This window comes from Bos indicus x Bos taurus, chromosome 29 (assembly GCF_003369695.1).
Source record: "Bos indicus x Bos taurus breed Angus x Brahman F1 hybrid chromosome 29, Bos_hybrid_MaternalHap_v2.0, whole genome shotgun sequence".
NCBI classification, from domain to species: Eukaryota; Metazoa; Chordata; class Mammalia; order Artiodactyla; family Bovidae; genus Bos; species Bos indicus x Bos taurus.
The window spans coordinates 4,561,703-4,583,421 of NC_040104.1; the positions used below are offsets into that span (position 1 = coordinate 4,561,703).

General features: G+C 54.5%; 1 long non-coding RNA gene across 1 annotated transcript; it reads left to right on the top strand.

The window, feature by feature from the left end:
• The first annotated feature begins 15,198 nt into the window (after positions 1-15,198).
• On the top strand, positions 15,199-21,385 carry LOC113886410. Its single transcript, XR_003509436.1, has 3 exons — positions 15,199-15,344; positions 15,435-15,600; positions 20,325-21,385. It is a non-coding gene; the product is annotated as an uncharacterized LOC113886410 (long non-coding RNA).
• The last annotated feature ends 334 nt before the right edge of the window (positions 21,386-21,719 follow it).

Here is a 21,719-nt window from a genome sequence, read left to right on the forward strand (position 1 = left end):
CAGATTCTGCCTCCCAAGCCCCTCGCAACGCAGTTCTCCAGGGGAGTGAAGTTGCTCAGTCGTGTCCGACTCTTTGCAATCCCATGGACTATAGCCTACCAGGCTCCTCCGTCCATGGAATTTTCCAGGCAAGAGTACGGGAGTGGGTAGCCATTCTCTTCCCGACCCAGGGACCGAACCCAGGTCTCCCGCATTGCAGGCAGAAGCTTTACCATCTGAGCCACCAGGGAGGCCACCAGCAATGTGCCAGAATCAGCCTGGGCACCAACCTGCTTGTCATCCTGCCTCTAAGCGGCTGAGGAGAGGCCCAGGAGGGGCTGAGTCATCTCGGTATTCCCAGCACCTGGCTGGTGCCCGCACCCAGTGGATGCTCAATTAAAATTTTTCTAGTAAAGGGGGAGGGGGACTTCCCTGGTGGCTCAGAGGTAAAGAATTCGCCTGCCGATGTAGGTGATTCAGGAGACCCGGGTTTGATCTCTGGGTTGGAAAGATCCCCTGGAGAAGGAAATGGCAACTCTCTCCAGTATTCCTGCCTGGAGACTCCCATGGACTGAGGAGCCTGGAGGGCCACAATCCATGGGGTGGCAGAGTCGGACACAACGGAGTGACTTAGCATGCATGCAGGGAGCATGCTGCCCTGCGCTTAAGGGGGACTGCAGTGAACAAGAGGACAGACAGGAGCGGGCCGACCATCGGCAGGCCAGGCCCGTTGCCCAGGGAGGCAGACACTGCCGAGTCAGGGAAGCAAGCAGTGGGCACCACTGCTGCTCGGAATGGCCAGCAAGGCCGGCCAAGGAGGTAACCTGAAACTGAGGGCCAAAGGCAAGGAAGAGGCTGCTCCGGGTACAGGGAACGGAGTGTGCAAAGGCCCGGGTGGGGACAGGGTGTGAGCAGACACGCCGCGGGCCAGCCCTCCAGGGCACGTGGAGCGGACATCCGTGGCCATTGTTCTGAATGCCTGGGACGTCGCTGGAGGCGGTGATCACAGCATGACCCACTTGATTTACTACCTGGTTGCTCCTAAGCAGATCCTGACTCCAGGAGACATGCCGGGGCTGACTCCCTGCAGGAGCCCCCCACCCACACGTCACCTCCTCAGGCTGCTTTCTCACACCACTTCTATCAGGGTGAGGGCCAGCAACCACGCCACACCTGGGTCCCATGGCCTCCGGGTCCCTCCACATCTTTATTCACCAGCCCAGAACCTGGAAGGTAGAGAGACCTGCCCAGAACCCCGGAGCAGCCCAGCCCAGGAGCCCCTCCCACTGTCCTGGAGGAAGGGACGAGCAGCCTTCTCAGCTAAGGTTCTCGACCCGAGATCAGGGGTCTTTGGGACCCTCCTGCCCTCCGCTCGAGACAATGACCAAGCAGAAGCCACTGGGCTGTCTTGGAGGGGGCGGCGGTTGGAGGCCTCGTGTCATACAATGGCCCAGCCTTGGCACTACCTCGGGCAGGCTGCCCTCTGCCCCCGCCAGGCAGCTCTCCACACTCCAGCCAAAGGGCTTTCCTTAAAACACAACAAACACCACTTTCCCCGCTCAGGCCACCAGGGCCCAGCCACCTCACTCTGGATAAAACCCAGACTCTCCACCAGGCTGAAAGGGCCACGTGATTGCCGCCAGTTGTCTGTCCTCTTGGGGTGGGGGGTCCCTGGCCAGCGGATGGCCCAACAACTGCTCCACCAAAAGATACGAGACCAAGACAGGCCCCAGTTCCCTCTGTCCAGGCGACACCCACCATCGCCCCCAGATCTCCATGAGGCGGGGCCTGAGTTGAGCTATGCCCTCCTCGCCCCCCCACCCCAGGAGCCAGGGCCCCCCGGTAAAGAGCAGCAAGGTCCAGAAAGCTTGTGGCTCAGAGGCTGGCGGAACTCTCTGATACAAGGTACCCATCATCCGACCAGGCTGTCTCTGAGATGGTGAGGTCCCTGGCCCCAGAGGTATGAAAGCTGGGACCCTCGACATGGGTACTGGGGCTGAGACAGCTGGTGGACTCACCCGGCCCAAGAGTGTTCACAGCAGCAGTGCCCTCCCTGTCTCCTACACAGGAGGAGCAGAGGGTGGGAGACAGTCGTGGGACCCGGTGAGAGAGCACCCCAGCCACCGGCAGCTAGCCCAGCCCCAGCCCCATCTCCCAAGTCACCTGCCCTCTCCCAGACTCACCTTCCTCCTTGGTAAGACAGCGGGGCGCGTGGACGGAGCCAGCCAGAAAGGGAGCAGAACCAAGACCTCAGAAGTGAGGTGGGCGGGGCATCTGGGTGGGCGGGGCATCTGGGTGGGCGGGGCTTCCCCCATCACCCGTCCTTCCCCTGGGGTTAAGGTCAGGGTGGAGAGACACCCACCCTGCCCTGGGTGTCAGGGCACCCCGCTTGGCTTGGGTCACCCCATGGAGGATCTACACAGCCACCTCCTTCAGGGAGGCTGGAGGCGCCCAGGGGACCAGGGGATGGTGCAGCCAGGGTGCCCCTTACTCCTTTCTTCCTTCCTTCATTCATTATTCATTGCTTTCACCATCCCCGTCCCAGGCAATAATAATAGGCCCACAGATACAGAACATTCTGCAGCTCCTCCATACCCAGTGCCCCCTCTCCCACCCCAGGTCGCTTTCATGCCCACCAGCACCACCTACTGGAGGTCCAGGGCAGGCCCCCAGTGGTGTCCTGATGTGTCCCCACTTTAGAGAACGGGGAGCTGAGGCCAAAGAGGCCTGTCTGAGACCATCCAGCGAGAGGCAGAGGTGGCGTGAGACCTCTGGGGTCCTGCCAAGCAGCCCCTCTCCAAAGAGCCGCTTCTGAGGAGCAGATGGAAAGAGGTGGGTGCCAGGAGATGCCTCATCCCACTGCTGTCTGCTGTCAACATCCCAGCAACCCTAGATACTTCCAGCACCCCCATGCTGACCCCAGACTCAGTCCCACCAGAGCCTAGTGTTGGCTAACAAAATGTATTCCCTTGAGCAAGTGGCTGCTTCTGTGACCACCCCACCACCTGCTGGGCCCTGCTGGGAGGTGATGACTACTATTGAATTGTGACTGGTCTTGGCTGAATTCTCTCCCTCTGGGTGCAAGTCCACCTGTTAAACCAATGATGAGATGATATGGTGATGCTGTGGTGATGATGGTGGTGGTGATGGTGATAGTGATGGTAATGATAACACTGATGCTGACCGTGATGATGGTGATGATGATGGAGATGGCAATGAAGACAGTGGCGATACTGGGGATGCTGGTGAGTGACGGACGTGACAACGTTGATGGAGATAATGATGATGGAGATAATGATGATGGAGATGGCGATGAAGACAGTGATCATATTGGTGGTGGCGTCAGTGGTGACAGGATGACAGTAATGATGACGACGGTGATGGTGGTGAGGGTGGGATGAAGACGATAAGGGAGAGGATAATTTTACGGAACACTCACTACCTGCCAATTGCATTCCCACACCAATTCATTTAATCCTCGTAACAACATTTTGAGCGCAGTCCCCTACTTATCTCCATTTTACAAGAGGAAGATGAGGTTGATTTCGGGGCGGTTCAGTCACATAGCTAGTTAGCAGTCGAGGTGAGAGGCTCATACAGGCGGTTGTAGCAGAGTCTGCTCACTGAGCACTCCCTACCCTGCCTTTGTCGTGAAACAGCTTGCCAGGTGTGCCCCTCCTATGATACTCATTGTTTGCCTCCAAAGGAAAACACCGTCCCCATCGATACCCTTCAGGCCGCTCTTTCCCAGTAAGACGCAAGGAGGAAGCTGAGGTCGCTGATGGGGGCACACAGGGTCATGGTGCCCTGTAAGGCACTGCCAACACCGCTCCATTGCTGGAGGCACATGACCGCCTCACCTGCCGCCACTCCCCACCCAAGGTTCCTGCTCTAACCCTAACCCTAACCCATTGGTCAGGCATGGCCCTGACATTCTTCCCCTCATAGCAACTGGCCAGCTGCAACCTCCAGCCAGGACAGGCACCGGTCAGCACACAGCATGTCTCTCAAGGACCCCCATCTGGTAATCAGGCCCTTTCCTGGCCACACTTGCCTGGAACAATGCCTAAAGTGTACTTGGATGCGTTGAGCCTGAAAACATGCTTTATATCCATCCCATCCTGCTTGAAATGAAATGGAAAGCTGGGTTGTTTTTAAAAACCGTGATACAGCAGCCGTGTTCATTACACGGTCCACCAAAACCCTCGTCTGCTTGACTCATTCGGCTGTCTTGCTGTCCCACCAGTGGCTCTCATTCCATTTTACAGATGAGCAAACTGAAGCCTGGAACAGTTAAGTTGCTTCCTTGAGGCTCTCAATCATTGGGAAAAAGTGAAAGTGCTAGTCACTCAGTCGTGTCCGACTCTTTGCGACCCCGTGACTGTAGCCCACCAGGCTCCTCTGTCCATGGAATCAAACCTGTGTCTACTGAATTGTAGGCAGATTCTTTACCATCTGAGCCACAGTGGAAGCCAAATCACTGGGGAGGGAGCTGTGATTCGAGCCCACCCAGCCCACCAGTCCACCTGCTGCTGCCATGGGTGGGGAGCCCACCCAGCCCAGCACCTGCTGCCTCCATGGAAACAAGCCCCTGGGACCAAGGTGGTCACATGCTGAGCGTGTTGCTTCATTGCGGTGGGCAGAATTCTAAAGTGGTCCCCATGATCCCACCAACCCGGTGCATGACCCTCTACTCCCTGCTACTGTGAATATGATGGGTTCCACTCCTGTGACAAGTGGTGTTACAACACACAACCTGTTCACTCTAAGAAAGGGATATCAATTAGGTCGGGGGGCTGACCTCACCATGGGAGCCCTTTGGAAGCAAGGGGTTTTCTTCAGCAAAGAAATGGGGACATCAGTCCCACAGCCTCAAGGAATTGAGTCTGGTGAATTCAATTCAATCTGAATGATGCAGAAGTGGATTCTTCCCAGAGCCTCCAGGAGGAATGCAGCCTGGCTGATAGTATGCTGGTATTAACAATAATTGAGCAGACTCTGGGAGATAGGGAAGGACTAGGAAGCCTGGCATGCTGCAGTCCATAGGGCCACAAAGAGTTGGATATGACTGAGTGACTGAACAACAACAACAATAGTTGTTTTATGATTTCCATGCAGATGGAAGAGGTGCCCAGCTAAGTTCTGGGACAGGAGAACAGACTTTGGCATCTCTGCCTCCCTGGTTAGAGTCCCAGGTGAGAATCTCACACCCAAGGAGCAACAAAGAGGCCAGTTTGTGCCTCCCCGCCCCCAGTTCCTGGGGCAGACAGGAACCCTGCCATCCACTAGAAAAGCCCACATACTCATGCCCTCAAGAACCTTTCAGAGGAGTTTAAAAAAAAAAAAGTATTTATCAAACACCCTGATGGCTCAGATGGTAAAGAATCTTCCTGCAATGTGGTTCCATCCATGGGTTGGGAAAAACCCTTGGAGGAGGGTATGGCAACCCACTCCAGTATTCTTGCCTGGAGAATCGCATGGACAGAGGAGCCTGGTGGACTACAGTCCATAGGGGTCACAAAGAGTCGGACATGACTGAGCAGCTAAGCATGGCATAACATTTATCAAACAGGGCTTCTCTGGTGGTTCAGTGGTAAGGAATCCTCCCACAATGCAGGATACCTGGGTTCGATCTTTGGCTCAGGAAAATCCCCTGGAGAAGGGACTAGCAACCCACTCCAGTATTTTTGCCTGGAGAATCCCATGGACAGAGGAGCCTGGAGGGCTACAGTCTATGGGGTTGCAAAGAGTCAGACACGACTGAGCATCTAACACACATACATACACACACATTTATCAAGCAATGATAAAAAGCACATCTTAAAAACCTACAAGGGCCTTTATTCTGTGTCCACGGACTCTGAATGAACTGGACACAGGTCCTCTGCTGGTACCATTAGGACCAAAATAAACCCAGTCGCTGCTTCCATGAGCCCTGGCAGAGGCAGACTCGGGAATGACAGCTGACACAAGCCACCAAGGAGAGAGGCAACTGTCCTGTGCCACTCGGAGGGCACCCGCCTGCACCACACCCCGGGCTGGGCTGAGTTCTGGGCCCTGGAATCGAGCAGAGGACAGAGACCCAGCGCATAGGCTGTTTATCATGTGGTGTGATCCGTGGGGAGGCTGTGGAGCTCGAAGATGGTGGGCCGAAACGGTCAGGAAGCTTTATCTGAGCCTCATGGAGCCAGAAGAGGCTTTCTGGGCAGACCAGGTGAGGAAAAGCATAGTGGGCAGAAGGAACAGCCTGGGCAAAGGTACAGAGGCTTGTTGGGGAAGCACGTGCTGCTGGGCACAAGGTGGGCTGTCGGCTCTGGGAAGGAGCCCTGGGCCCCACTTCTGGAAGGGGATTCCTTTGCTGCTATTTCTTCCAAGACTGACTCAGATGATTAATTAACCAAACGCACCACTTTCCCATTAAGTTTTACAGACCGAGCCAGCCACCAAATAGGGCCCAAGGGAGACCCCAGAGGGTGAGAGCAGAGGCCAAGAATCTGGTGATGCTGAGCTCAGCAGAGGTTTAGCCCTCACCTGGTGTCTGAGGCCATCGGGTGACCCTGGGCAATGGGCGAGGCCAATGTGGGTTTTTAATCTCAGGACGTGTCACAAGGTACTCCAGGCCCTTGAGATAAAGTTCAATGGCTTTGTTCAGGAACATTCACGATTTTTCCTCAAAAGCTACTTCAATTTAGATCTTAGAGCAGGGCCAGCACTTGCTAAGCACACATGCTATCCCTTTCCATAATCCGTGGTAGAATTCTCAACCCAGTTACTCAAGCAACTGATCCTTCAGGGTATTTGGGGTTTGAGCCATTGTGCCCACTGAGATGGACACTAGCTTTGTCATGAAGCCCACTAGGGTCTGAGTCTCCATGCTCTGGCCAGTTTTGGCCAAGACAATTGGAAGATTATAGAAACCAGTATAACAGGAGTCACTGCGGATGGTGACTGCAGCCATGAAATTAGAAGATACTTGCTCCTTGGAAGAAAAGCTATGTCAAACCTAGACAGTATATTAAAAAGCAGAGACATCACTTTTTAACAAAGATCTGTATAGTCAAGGCTGTGGTCTTTCCAGTACTCATGTACAGATGTGAGAACTGGACCATAAAAAAGGCTGAGCATCAAAGAACTGATGGTTTTGAACAGCAAGGAGATCAAACCAGTCCATCCTAAAGAAAATCAACTCTGAATATTCATTGGAAGGACTGATGCTGTAACTGAAGCTCCAATACTTTGGCCACCTGATGCGAAGAGCTGACTCATTAGAAAAGATCCTGATGCTGGGAAAGGTTGAAGGCAAAAGGAGAAGAGCGCAACAGAGGATGAGATGGTTGGATGGCATCACTGACTCAAGAGACATGAATTTGAGCAAAGTCCAGAAGACAATGGAGGACAGGGAGGCCTGGTGAGCTGCAGTCCATGGGGTTACAAAGAGTCAGACATGACTTAGCCACGGAACAACAGCAACAACATAATGCGAGAATGAGACAGCCCTCTTTCTCCCCGCCCCCTCCTCTCTCTCACGCACAGAGGAATGTAGGTAGAGCAAGGCCACTGGCGTCACAAATCACGTGAAGCAGAGTGAAATGCAAGCCACATGGCGGAAGGCACCCGTCAGGCCCGCCTCAGGCTCTGTCCCAGCATCTAGGACAGTACACAGAAGGCACTCAATTAATGCCTCCTGAGTGAAGGAACCCCTGTGCCTCCAAGCTGTCTTCAGACCAGCCCTGGCTTCCCCAGCACGGTCTCCTGGCTGCGTCAGTGTCTCAGCCCCCTTGTCCCAGCGCCCTGATGGTCATCTCTTCCCCCAGGAAGTGGTGTTGACGGAGGGCCAGCCTTCTCATTAAACGGTTGATGAATTAGGGTGTAGAGCAGCCTTCCCGGGGCCTTTAAATTACCATTGAGATGAAGTTCTAGATAAATGCCGAGTGAGTGATGGGGGTGGAAAAACCGGGCTTTCCGAGGGGTCTCCGCCTCCCCCGGCCACATCCCTGCTCCTTCCTCAGGGAAATTAATTGGTATCAAGAGAGGATTTTCGGAAATGTCTGTGTTTTAAAGGCCCCTGTTCAATGTTCCCTTTAATTAGAATGGGTTTCACTTGACGTTCCCGCTGACCCGCAGAGGGAGGGCGGCCCCGCCCGAGTGAGTGCCCATTGACCCTGGAATTCCTGAGTCTCAGTTATGCCCTGTTCGTGGGCCGGCTTATCCGAGTTCAAAAGAATGGCTTTTTCTGCAGCAGAACAACAGCCAGAGTTCAGAGTCACTCCCCTCGGTTCGGGCACCTCTGTGGGAACCTGGATCCAGGACATTCCTCGGGAAAGAAGAATGCACACGCGGAGGACAGCTGGGTCCCCGCCAAGGCCAGTCACCCAACAGGCTCGGCCGGCAGAGCCAGAGCCCTGGGGAGGAGGGACTCAGCAGGGCCCGTGAACGGAGGCGTGGGCAGGGTGCTATGCACCTGCCTTGGGGTATCAGGCCAGGATGGGGGTCCTCTGAGCTCGCGACTCCAGCAAGGTGGGATGTAACAGGAAAGGCCAAGTGCAGGGAGCCCAGGGGAGGTGATGAACCCTCCCGGCCGCTGCAGGGCACAAGCTGCCCAGGGCAGTTCTGTCTGGCCGTGCGAGGCTGGGCTGCCATCACACTAAACCTCAGATCTGTTCGGTATTCCCGTCGTGGTCCAGCGAGGGTCTTTGTGATGGGTCTCCAGCAGGGGTGCATGACGGGAGGGCTTGGGTGAGGGGCTGGGTACGGGCTATGCGGGCTGGAGGAGCTGAGGCAAAGGTTCTGGTCTTGAGCCCTGGGTAGACAAGGGGTGGGCTTGCCTAGAAGGAAAGGTAAGGACAGGAGCAGGGAGCAGGGGGCCAGAGCGCTGGGGACATGCCAGTGTGCGGTGCCCCAAGCCACCCCAGTGGGGATGCTGGTAGAGGCCCGGATGCACAGAGCTCAGGGCAGGGGGCTGACCCAAGCTTGGAAGAGGCACATTTGAAAAGCCCCCTTATTCTGGAAAGACAACTTGGCCAATTCGCCACATCTATGTGGTGGGAGTGGGAGAAAAGGGATCAACAAGCCATTTTATGGGGCAGGAGGAGAGCCTCCCCATTTTACAGACAAAGTCACCGAGGCTCAGGGAGGAGAATGCAGCCAGGAGGCTACGGAGCCTCAGTGGGTTCCATCCACATGCCTGTCCCCTGCAATGGTGGGAACCATTAATAGCCCCGTTTTACAGGTGGAGAAACTGAGGCTCAGAGCAGTTCAGCAAGGTCCCCAGGGTTACCTAAGAAGCCAGCAGCTGACCTGAGATTTAATTCAGGCCACCCGAGGTCTTAGCTTATGTTCTCACTACACGAAGCCTGCTCTCCTGATCCTTTGCCCTCTGATCCAGGTTCAGCTGGAATTCCAGAGCCTTTAGCCCCCCTCACCCCAGAGAAGTTATCAGCCTGTATCTGAAATTGCACCTCACTCAAAGCAAATTTGGGTCTAATTTCTCCCCTGCTATCGTTTTCAGCGGCATTCCTGGGCATAAGACATCTCCACTCGGCCCTGGGGTCTTATTGATGGAATTATCGAGTCTGGAATGTGGGACCTACCAGCTTTATCTCAGAAGACAGGTGGTAATTAAGTATCCTGTGCTGCCATATTGAAACTACAGACTGGCCACCAAGCCCAGCCTCCTGCTGTGTGGCCATCTGGCCAGGCCAGGGTCAGGCAAAGGAGCATCACCATTTCTGACCTCGAGGGTAGAATCAGGAAGCTTCTACATTGCCCGCATACCCGACAGTACAGTCATCACCTTCGACCCCAGCTGCCCCCTGAGTCACCACCCCCATTCCACAGAGGAGGAAACAGAGGCTCAGAGAGGGCAAGCCTCCTGCAGAGGCCACCCCACCAGCAAGAGGCAGACGTGTGGACCTCAGTCATTTCTTCCATAAATACATCTTGAGTCAGGCTGGTTCAGGGCCAAGTTCCAAGATACAGGCTGGGAACAAGCAGATAAGTAAGACTTCATGCCTGACCCCGACGGTCTCATGGTTAGGGGGAAAGGGAACACGAATGGAGAAAGCCTTCACTGTGGAGTATTACTCAGCCTCCAAGAGGAAGGGCGCATTCTGACATATTCTCCAGCGTGGCTGGACTCAGAGGGCACCGTGTGCCGTGAAGCCTGCATCCACTTACGTGTGGCCCCTCGAGGAGTCAGGGTCCCAGAGGCAGAGAGTAGGATGGTAGTGCCGGGGGCTGGAGGAGGGGGATGAGGACTTGCTGTTTAATGGGGACAGAGTGTCGTTTAGAAAGAGGAAAAAATTCCGAAGTCTGGCCGCTCAACAGCGTGAACATACTTAAACACTACTGAACTGGATGCAAAAGTGATTAACAGGTGAAATTTTCCTTACTTTTATTTCATCACCATTACAATTTTTAATTACAAGAAAACATTTCAGGGACTTCCCTGGTGGTCCACGGGCGAAGACTCTGCACACCAAAGCAAGGGGCCTGGGTTAGATTCCTGGTCGGGGAACTAGATCCCACACGCCGCAACCACGGGCGAAGACGCTGCACACCAAAGCAAGGGGCCTGGGTTAGATTCCTGGTCGGGGAACTAGATCCCACACGCCGCAACTAAGAGTTCACACGCCTCAACAAAGATCAAAGGTCCCGCGTGCCACAACTAAGAGCCAGCCTAGCCAAGTAAATAAACAATTTTAAAGATTAAAAAAATAAAAGGAAACATGTATTCATTCATTGGGTCTGCAGCAGTGAGTACAGCAGAGTCTACTTCAGTTTTGGGCCAGGCACTGGGCCAGGTGATTGTGTGTGTGTGTGTGTGTGTGTGTGAGTGTGTGTGTGTGAGTGTGTGTGTGTGTGTGTGAGTGTGTGTGTGTGAGTGTGTGTGTGTGAGTGAGTATGTGTGTGAGTGAGTGTGTGTGTGTGTGTAAGTGTCTGTGTGTAAGTGTGTGTGTGAGTGTGTGTGTGTGTGTCTGTGTGTGAGTGTGTGTGTGTGTGAGTGTGAGAGTGTGTGTCTGAGTGTGTGTGTGACTGTGTGTGTGAGTGACTGTGTGAGTGTGTCTGAGTGTGTGAGTGTGTGTGTGTGACTGTGTGTGTGTGTGAGAGAGTGTGTGTGTGAGTGTGTGTGTGTGTGTGTGAGTGTGTGTGAGTGTGAGTGTGTGTGTGTGAGTGTGTCTAAGTGTGTGTGTGTGTGAGTGAGTGTGTGTGACTGTGTGTGTGAGTGAGTGTGTGAGTGTGTGAGTGTGTGTGAGTGTGTATGTGTGTGTGAGAGTGTGTGTGTGTGAGTGAGTGTGTGTGTGTGAGTGTGTGTGTGTGTGTGAGTGTGTGTGTGTGTATGTGAGTGTGTGAGTGTGTGTGTATGTGAGTGTGTGTGTGGCGGGGCATAAGAGGGATATAAGAAGGTGGTGCTGACACCCCGGGCAGGGAGGGCAGAGCCCCTCACAGGCAACAGTCACGGCATCTCCACGGCCCCTGGGGATGCTGGGCACAGTGCAGGCTGCATCCCATTCGGTTCTCAGCACGGTCCTCTAAGGGGGTTACGGGTAAGCTTGTCTTGTAAAGGAGGGAACCAGGCGACTCAATTCATAAGGAGAAGCACACAGTTCAAAGCTCATGTGTTAATTATCTCTTGCTGGGTAACAAATTATCCCAAAACGAGGTGGCTGGAAACACCAAATTGTTATTACCTCCCACCATTTCTATGGGTCAAGGACCTAGGAGTCGCTAGACTGGGTGGTTCTGGGTCAGAATCTCTTGGGAGACTGGTGGCAAGGTAGCAGCCAGGGCTGCAGTTATCGAAGGTTTGAGCGAGGCTGGAGGATTCGCCTCCAGGACGGTCTCTTTACCTGGCTGTGGGCAGGAGGCCTCAGGACCTTGCCTCCTGGCCTCTCCACGGGGATGCTTGAGTGTCCTCGCAACACAATGCGGGGCTTACCCCAGAGTGAGCAGTTGAAGAGAACAAGACAGAAGCCATAATGCCTTTCATGACTTGGCCTTGGGGATCGTGTTCCAGCTTCCTACCGCATCCTACTGGTTACCAGGTGAGCCCCATTCAAGGTGGGGAGGGGATACACAGGGGTGAATACCAACGGGCCAGCATCGTCAGAGGCCATCTCGAACTGGCTGCCACCCCAGGCCTGTCTGACTCTCCCACCAGGCACCTGAGTTCTCCTGGAAAGCCAGCAGCCAGTGGTACAGTGGCGTCTGGTGTCACAGGCAATTGGGAGTGGGGTGCCCTGGAGGAGGGGGGCGTGCCAGCTGGGGGCACTGCACCGATCCAGAGGGACCCAAACCATAGCGGCATCTGGGAGCTGTGTCTCAGCTGAAGGGAGACGCTCACACCTGGCTGTCATCACACTGGGGGAAACACAGAGGATGATCAGGCCCAGGAGGCACTGTTCTCAAACACATGGCCTGCTGGGCAATGGCAAGTGGACTCAGGGAGCGAATGACCAGGAGAAAGGCAGCCCCTCCAGCCGTGGCCCTCGGAGCTGGATGTGAGAGCTGTGCGACCCTGAGTGAGTCTCCCAGATCCACTCTGACCCTCAGTCTCCTCCTCTAAAATGGGATAATTAGCCGTTTCTCCCAAGCAAGAGAGAGAATAAAGCCCCACAGGCCCAGGGGTCTGGCACCTACCGGAGCCTCAGGGTCGGCCTCACACAGACCAGACACAGCAGCAGGCCCGCAGCTGACAGGGACAGACACACAAGGGCCCCGTTCAGCCAGTGAGCCAGGACCCTTCCACCCCCAAATCCAGATTAGCCAGAGCAGTGGCTCCCTCTGGGGTGTTCTGGGGAGAAAGGGCCAGCACGGCTGGTGGTTATTGGAATGTCCCATTGATGAGAAACGAGCTGGACAAATATCTCACACCTCCTTTGTCACATTCCAGTGAGAAAATAACATGGGCCGTGGAACGCTCCTTCCCAGGACCGCGGACAAAGAGCACGGACATTCCTTTATCTCCGCTGGAAGTTTTGTTTTCCTTTTATCAAAGAGGTGTTATCAGTGCTGCTTAAATATCAATAAAGAAGAAATGTGCCATAGAAAACAAGGCATGGCCAGCTAGGAAAAAGGAAGGCCTGGGCGAAGGAGAAACTGCAGAAAGGGATGGTTTTCATTAACCGGGCATTCGGGAATCACAGCAACCTCTCCTTCATCAGGTGCAATTGGACAGTCCAGCCTCTGTCAGGGACAGTTAATTATGGCAATAACACAGATTACTTACTCTGGGCATTTTGCTGTTACATCTCTCAGCAACAACGTGCTGGCGTGACTCTTCACACCATGTAAATTACCATGTCCAGCATTGCGCAGACCCAAAACCCAAGCTTCCCCAGCCCCACTCCATTTGACCTCCCAGAAGAAGAAGGGCAGGTGTGGCTGGCAGGGAAGCTGCCAGTGACTGAAAGTGTCTGAAAGTTGGTTCGATTTGAACCAACCTGGTTTTGACCACATCACCCAGAATTTATGCCGGCCAGCCTTGCTCTGAGCTGACAGCTTCAGGCCTGGCTCGGGGGATTCGCAGGAGGGCGTGGATGTGCAGGGTGGACAGAGTGACAACTCAGTGGGTGGGTGAAGGCTACACGGGCAGATGGACAGTCAGTGGAGGATGCTGGTGGGTGAACGGCTGGACCAGTGGAGGGATGACAGGACGGAAACCTGCGTGCGTGGCTGGCTGGTGGGTGACCTGATGGGGTGGCTGCTCACACTGGGCAGGTGATGGAAAGTGTGGATCAGGAAGGAGGATGGGTGGGTGGGCAGGTCCAGATGTGGGTGGGCAGGACGGACCCCTGACTGCTGACCTGACTCCCCACTCCTTGGACAGCAAGGAGATCAAACCAGTCCATCCTAGAGGAAATCAACCCTGAATATTCATTGGAAGGACTGACACTGAACTTGAAGCTCTACTCTGGCCACCTGATGCAACAAACTGACTCATTGGAAAAGACCCTGATTCTGGGAAAGATTGAGAGCAGGCGGAGAAGGGGGCGACAGAGGGTGAGATAGTTGGATGGCATCACTGATTCAATGGACATGAGTTTGAGCAAGCTCTGGAAGATAGTGAAAGATGGGGAAGCCTGGCATGCTGCAGTCCAAGGGGTCACAAAGAGCTGGACACAACAGAGCGACTGAACAGCAACAACGTTAATTTAGTAGGATTCCTGTAAGGACTCAGGGGGATGGCATTTGCAAACCGCACAGGACAGCTGGCCCCGCCCCCACAGCTGGCCCCGCCCCCAGGCCAGCAGGCCCCAGGCTCACCTGTGGGTGGCTGAGGCCCCGCCCTCCTCCTGGCCTCCCCCCGCACCCCCACCCCGCAGGTGATTGCGGAGGCTCCAGGGCGCCAGCCCTGGGAGCGTGGGAACTTCCTGCCACCCTGTTTGTCTTGGGCTGCTTGGGAAGGGCTGCCACCCTCCGTCAGCTCCAGCGCACTCCTGCCAGGTCGCCCAGCGTGAAAGGGAGGAATTGTTCCCGCGACCTTTGCTTTCCTTGTCAAAGGTGCTTTCGGCAAGTACCGCTCCCCCCATTCCCTAAAGACCAGGCCCGCCTTGGTTCCCACTGCCACAGGGGCAGAAGGAACACCTGGGAAGTCGAGGGGAACCTGCAACCTCGTCCCTTGCTGGCAAGTATGAGGCCCTGTGCCCCTCTGTCCCCACCCCTGAGCCAGCATCTGGCCAGCGCCCCTTTCTTACCCCAATATCACTCCACCACTTACCTGGTCCCCATTCCTCTGTGCCCCCAGGACCCAGCATAAGACCCAGCCCAGGGTCAGAGGCTCTGGCATTCTGGATCAATCAAGCTTCCCAGCCCAAAGAGACACCCCCACCCACCTAGAGTAAGGCACCCTCCTCCTGCCTGCCCCCGCCCCGCCTTGCCCTGAGCGGGTGTTCCCCGTGCTGGTCTCTGCGGGTGGGCCACCGCTGGTCTCTGCATGGTTGGAAATGCTTTCTCCACCAAGTCTGTATCACTCGGCCTCAGCCTCCTCCTCCCCCCGGTGATGTGGCCAGCCCACTGTCCCTGCTCTGGCGTGGCTGGTGGCCCCAGGGCATAACCCTGGCAGCCGTGGCGCCGTCGATAGGTCAGCCCTGTGGTGGCTGCAGCCAGCAGCACAGCTGGGGTTAAGGGCAGTCTCGGATCACGGAGGCCCCGTTTCCGATTTTCCAGAAGATGCTGATTATTAATGATCATTGTTCTTTCCTTCTGGGGCATGAAAAAGCAGGTTCAGCTCACAACCGGAAAAGCAGCGGGTCAAGGTTCCCAGAGTATGAAATGTCAGCCCCTGGCGGCAATGACATTCACCTAGAGGCACTAAAAATAGACGCAATACAGAAGGACCCGGTCTCTGGAGGCTGGAGAATGAGGTGAACTCAGGGCAGAAACGACACTCACTGGTTACGTGTGTGGCTGCATGCAAGGGTTTTACTGGGTTTGTCTTTTTTTTTTTCCTTAAGAGACAACCAGAAAGTGAACTTGAAAAGGGTCAGCCCAGAAGGACCTTGCTTTTTCATGTATGACCTTGCTGTATGTAAAATGCGGATGGAAACAGAAGCTGCAGCGAGATGTGACCCCAGGCAAGTGTGAGGTTTGGCAGAACTCACGCCTTCTTGGCCCAAGAAGGTGAGTGTTTGCTGTCCTTCCCAGCGATGAGGGACGGGCTACGGTAGCCTGACTGAGGCCAGCAGAGTCCAAGAGGATGTCTGCGATGACAGAAATGTTCTGTGTCTGCTCTGGCCAACAGGGAGTTGCTAGCCCCGTGGAGGAATTGAGCTCTTGAGATGTGACTGCTGCCTTTCAGCAATAGAATCATTCATTTGATTTCACTTGATTGAATTTAGATTTAAATAGCCATGTTTGAATGGTGGCTGGTGGCTACCACTTGGGGCAACATGGTTTGGGGCCCTAGGGGAAGGAGAGCTACAGCTGATTAGCAGTGTCTACCAGGATTTCCCAGGTGGCTCAGTGGTCAAAAAACAATCCACTTGCAATGCGGGAAATTCGGGTTCAATCCCTGGGTCGGGAAGATCCCCTGGAGAAGGAAATGGCAACCCATTCCGGTATTCTTGCCTGGGAAATCTCACAGACAGAGGAGCCTGGCGGGCTGCAGTCCATGAGGTCGCAGAGTCATGAACACAAATAGGCACACACGTGCGCGATGATAGCCATCTTTTACGGTGGCTGGTGGCTACTATTTGGGGCAGCATGGTGTTAGGCTCTAAGAAAAGAAGAGCTGTAATTGATTAGCAATGTCTACCAGGGACACGGGATTAGAAGGTAAGATACGAGTACCGTGTCACCCAACGACCAAGGGAACTGGTATGACCTACGTCACCTGGGGTCCAAGTCGTCAATTCTGGCGCCTGCGTAGTTTTCACATTGATTATTTTTATGATTGGCTGCGCTGGGTCCTTGTTGCAGCACATGGGCTCGTCACGGTGGTGCTCAGGCTTCTGTGGTTGTGGAGCATGGGCTCAGCAGCTGCAGCACGCTGGCTTCTCTGTTGTGATGTGTGGGCTTCGTGGCTCTGCAGCACGTGGGATCTTAGTTCCCTGAGCAGGAATCGAACCCATGTCTTCTGCATTGGAAGGTAGAATTTACCTTTGGACCACTGGGGAAGTCCCCCCACGTTTAGGAAAAAAACACCTGTGAAGTTTTCTAACCGCATCCCTCCCCCCACCCATCCTTTAGTCTCCCAGTCTACTCCAGGCTGCCGCCAGTCTCCTGGCTGGTTTCTGTCCCTGTGGGACCCTTTCTAATCCATTCTCCATGCAGCAGCCAAGAGCGTCCTTCCAAAACACTAATCCAATCATGTTCCACCCTGCTCAAAACCCTTCCTTAGCCACCACGGTCATCAAGACCCTTCCCCACCACGCCTCGCTTGTCCTGGCCTCTTCCATTCTCCTCCATTTCCGCCCCACTAATGCTGGCTGCGTCCCTTTCTGCTCCACTGCCCAGGAAGCCCCAAGGACCAGGGCCAGCTCTTGCCCCATCTTGGCAGCCCCTGCCCAAATCACAGGACGCGAGTACCTCCTGCGGAAGGCTCACATGGTTCCAGGAAAACCCATGCATACTTTCTTATCGTGCCTGCAAAATAGGGAGACAAGTACCATTATTGCTCTGTTTCGTAGATGAGGAAGCTGAAGCTCACAGAGGCGAAGGGTTTGGCCAAGGACAGGAGTAGAAATGACAGATGTGAGACCCAGACCTGGGTAGGCATCACGTTCAAACTTGGCTTTCTGCACAGAGCACTCTGCTTCAACACTATGGCTGTGCTGAGATTGGAAACCAGGTCACAAGACTCAAGTCCAGTATTTCTCCCACTAACTCAAACCTGTGAGGTTGAAGAAGAGATGGATGGATGGGTAGATGAATGATGGATGGATGGATAATGGATGACAGATGGATGGATGGATGCAAGGATGGATGACGGATGGATGATGGATGACGGATGATGGATGGATGGATGATGTATGGGTGGGTGGAAGCGTGGATAGATGCATGCATGTACTCATGAATGAATGATAAATCCACAAAACATGGTAAGAAGTGAATAAAAGGTCATGACTAGGGAAGTGGGTGAGATAAGGGTCTGCCTTTTTCTTAACCATTTTCCAGGTTTATCAGAAAACCAGGTCATGCAAAAAATCCTTTGAGACGTTTGTTTTTAAAGAGACAAAGTAAACGGTAAGCCCTGTGTGCGTATCAAGAAAGCCCCAGGCTGTGCCAGGGCCTGCTTCCTTCTCTCCTCCTCCCCTGCCACCACCCCCTCCTCCCGTGCCAGCTCGCAGAGCTCCTCCCCAGCGCCACTTTCCCATGGGAAGGCTGAGAAACAATAGCAATTTCTTCTGAATGAAGCTCTTCCCTGAGCCAAAGAGTAAACAGGAGTCAGGGAAGAGCCGCCGGTGCGTAGCTGCCCCGCGGAGATTACATAATCGGGACATACCTGGGAGAGGCACTGATCCAGGGGATTTTTATCCGAGGTGGGAGAAGGCGGGTCACACCCAGCACAGGAACGGCTGTGCAGGTACCTGCCCCGCTGGGAACTGGAGCCACGGTGTCCGAGAGGAAGCGTCCCTTTCCAGGGGCGTTCTCACACTAAGATAGGTCCCTGCATGATCTCATCGCTTTGTTTCATCTTTGCAACAGCGCTCCGGGGTGGGCACAGTTACAGGCCCTTTTCTAGGTGAAAAAGATAGAAATGAGACGCATACAGGTGCCGTCTGCAGCCAGTCACAGAGCTGGGCTCTGCGCCGGCCAACTCCAGGCCTGCGGGGTTAACCACCTCCCACCTCTGCTTTCTCTCCGTCTCTCCTCTCCCTCCCTCCCATTAAGTCTTGTGTCCGTTTACTCTTTCCATTTTCCATCCATCTATCCACCCCTCAGTCCCTAGTGGTTTTTCTCTTCCTCAGGACTGGGCCTGCATCAGGAGGGGATCCAGACAGAAGCGGGGACACCCACTGCCCTCGAAAGTGTCAGCTTCTGAGATGCATCGGGGTCCATCTGCAGTGTGACCTTATCACTTCTATGTGCGGGACCCTTTCTGCGCGTGAGGGACATGGAAGGAGCTTCATAATGTTTTCTTGCCTAATCTGCCAAGCGATTTCCGGGATCACTCTCCCCTTTGGCAGAAGAAGAGTCTGAGGTCCACAGAGCCTCAGGAGCCTTGCCATGGAGACCTGGGTTCTCAGAAGAGCAGCCTGAGTGGGCTTGGGCAGGGCACCCAGGGGGTCCCCAAGCAGAGGAGGAAAGAGCAGATGCACCTCTGGTGCAGAGCCGTGATATCAAGGGGAGGTGGGGGAAAGATGGGTCCCTCATAGCCTGGTTGCCTCACTCGACTCAGAGGCTGCCAGCCTCAGAGCTCCCAGGGTGGGAGCTGGAGAAGACCCCAGGGACAAGCGAGCCAAGCCTGGCCAGGCCAAGCATAGGCAGCCCAGAGCAGGGGCCTCAGCGCTACAGCATGGCTGAGTCAGACCAACCCTTGTCTTGAACAAGCATCTCTCCTCCCTGAGGGTCAGCAGCCTTGTCCATAGAGTGGGGACAGTGGAGGACCCATGAGAGCCCGTGGCGATGCCCGCTGGACACTGGCGAGCCCGTAGGCATGTGTGTGCCTCTGGAGGGGCTACGCAGGGAGGAGGGAGCCTGCAGGCAGGTGAGGCGTTGGGCCTGACACCCCTGCCACTGGGGCCATCCAGGGCTCCTGGGCCAAACCAGCAACCCCCAGGAGCCGGCCCCAGGGTACAAGTCTTGTCATGCAGGAGGCCTCCCTCTCCTGCGGTGCCTGGGGGCTGCCAAGCACCACGCTACCATTACGTAAGCCGCCTACACCACCACGCAGACTGGCCGTGTTACTGCGTAACTAGACTCCTGTGTTTACCTTCCATGGGGAAGGCACAGGCCTGCCTGGTAGGGCGGGCAGAGATGAGCTCAGAGGCCTTTGGCTCGATTGCTGCTGCACATCCATGCCTGGCCACTGGACTGGGGTGGGGGCACGTCGGCAGGGGACAGGGGGAAGCTACGTCCTAGGAGTGCGGGCCACACACCTTCAGCTGCCTGCTGGGGTTGCAGCAGTCAGCCTGGGCCAGGAGAGGCAGGGCTCCCCTGGCAGGAAGCTGCAGGACAGGCCCAGGTCACACCAAGGTGGCAGTCATCTGATGGCCCCCGACGGCTCCAAAGTCCTGCCTGCCGTTGGCACCACTCAGCTTCACTGGGTAGACAGATGGCCATCTGAACAGGATGGCAAAGAGTTGGGAGACTAGAGGAACAAGACCTGGGCACAGCCCTGGATGCGACGGTCATTCCTCCCGGACACAAACTCTTATTAAGAACCTACAACATGCTGCACTCTCTGCTGTCCACTTTGTGAGGACACAATAGGATGACGGCCTACAAATCCAGGAGGGTCTCACCAGACGCTGGACGCCAGCGCCGTGATCTTGGGCTTCCCAGCCTCCAGAACTCTGAGAAACGAATGTTTAGAAATCAACTCTGAATACTCATTGGAAGGACTGTTGCTAAAGCTGAAGCTCCAATACTTTGGCCACCTGATGTGAAGAGCCAACTCATTGGGAAAGACCTTGATGCTGGGAAAGATTGAGGGGCGACAGAGGATGAGATGGTTGGAGAGCATCACCAACTTAATGGACGTGAGTTTGAGCAAGCTCTGGGAGATGGTGAAGGACAGGGAAGCTTAGTGTACGGCAGTCCATGGGGTAGCAAAGAGTCTGAAACGACTGAGCAACTGAATAACAACATTCAAGAAAAAAACCTGCTATGCACAGAATATCTTACATGTTTTTCTTTAATTTCCAGAACAATCTCAAAGTTCATATTCTTGTTTTACACAGGAAGAAAACGGAGGCTCGGAGAGACAAGTGACTGACCCAAGACCACACGGCTAACAAGACAATGGACTTAGGGTTTGAACCAATGTCTGTCTGACTGAGAATAGTTTCCAATATATATGTGACCCTGGCGCCTCAGGGTTTTCACCTGAGTGGGGAGAGTCGTACAGTCCAAGAAATGACGTCACTCTGTGCTTTGTGGCCAATATGGCGACTTTGTGCGGCATTATCTGTTCATGGATATCCGACTGGATCGAGGAATCAGGTGGATGGACAGTGGGACAGCTAGATAGATGGATACATGATTGGATAGATGACTGCCACATTTATAAGTAGGGTGGGAAGACAGAGGGATGTATAGATGGTTGAATGGATGAATGGATGGATGGATAAACCTGTGCATGAGTGGGCCAAGAGATGGATGAATAGATGGATAAATAAGCAATGAATGGATGGATGAGCCAATGGATGGTGGATGTGTGTCTGGATGACTGGAATGAAAGACAGAAGTCTGGACAGAGAGATGGGTTTAAAGTTAGGTGAGTAAGGCGATGGATGGGTCCCTGCTGACCGAACTCTAGCTGCACAAGAGACTTTCTCAAACACCCGGCACCCAGCCCAAGATGAGGCTCAGCCCTGTGGTCCAGATGCTGCCAGTGTCCTCTCTACTGTGCCAACAGCCCCGTTGCAGGCAGAGGCGAGTCAGCAGCCACTTTCCCTCCCAACCGGAGAAGCTGGAGGGAGAGCCCTGGGCTGGAGACACATCGCCAGCCTTGACACTCACCTGATTATCCTGGAAGGCCCTGCGCATCTTGGGGATTCTATCACAGTGGGCAACAGGACAGGAGTGAAAACCCAGGCAGGTACTGGCCTAGAGGCCCCCTCGTAGTTCCCGCTGCTACTGCTCACAGGTGAGGGGTCTCCAGACGCACTGGCCAGGACCATCTCCAGGGCTCGTCCAGCTTCAGCAAATTGAGATTCAGGCCAAGAAAACCAAGTTCCGGCAGCTCACACTGCAAAGGCGGCTGGAGGAGAAAAGATCCTTGGTTTATCTGGGCTCCTAATCTTGCCTCATAGTTTCATTGAGTTAGACTTTATTTTCTTGGGCTCCAAAATCACAGCAGATGATGGCTGCAGCCATGAAATTAAAAGACGCTTACTCCTTGGAAGAAAAGTCATGACAAACCTAGAGAGCATATTAAAAAGCAGAGACATCATTTTGCCAACAAAGCTCTGTCTAGTCAAAGCTATGATTTTCCCAGTAGTCATGTACAGATGTGAGAGTTGGACCATAAAGAAGGCTGAGCACTGAAGAACTGATGCTTTTGAACCGTGGTGTTGGAGAAGACTCTTGAAAGTCCCTTGGACTGCAAGGAGATCAAACCAGTCAATCCTAAA